At 46.8% G+C, this 500-nt stretch overlaps 1 protein-coding gene across 3 annotated transcripts in view; it reads right to left on the bottom strand.

The window, feature by feature from the left end:
- The window catches only part of RNF113A (ring finger protein 113A), a 22,254-nt gene that overhangs the window by 2,353 nt on the left and 19,401 nt on the right, over positions 1-500 (bottom strand). The gene's annotated exons all lie outside the window — the stretch shown is intronic.

Here is a 500-nt window from a genome sequence, read left to right as displayed (position 1 = left end):
GTAGCTATGATGTGCACTGACCACCAGGGGGCAGATGCTAAATGCAGGAGCTGCTGAGCAACAGAAACTTTGCAGAGTGCCCTCTCGCAATCCAGAACCCCTTGGGGGATGTCGGACTGCTGTTTTGAACCAATCCCCACAGGTCAGGCCGAGGGACCCCACAGGTGCATGAATCTGTGCACCAGGCCTCTAATATGCATATAAGATCTTTGAGATTCATCAGTCTGTTCCATGTTTCCATGCTTGTGCATTGAGTGTCTGCCCCCTGGTGGTCAGTGCGCATCATAGCTACTGGTCAAATGGTTGCTTAGGCTTTTATATACAGTAGGTCCTTGGGTTACATCAGAGATCTATTCCTACGGCGCGACGTAATGCGATGTTCGCTGTAAGTCAGAACCCACCTACATAAGCACCTACATCACTCACCTGGAGCACATACACAGCAGTAATGAAGTGAAACAGTAAAAAAATTTAAAAGAAAGATAAAATTTAAAAGAAAG

The sequence above is a fragment of the Myotis davidii genome, unplaced genomic scaffold (genome assembly GCF_000327345.1).
Source record: "Myotis davidii unplaced genomic scaffold, ASM32734v1 scaffold1015, whole genome shotgun sequence".
Lineage (NCBI taxonomy): Eukaryota > Metazoa > Chordata > Mammalia > Chiroptera > Vespertilionidae > Myotis > Myotis davidii.
Note: the sequence above shows the minus strand (reverse complement) of the source record. Positions and strands in the feature narration are given on the sequence as shown.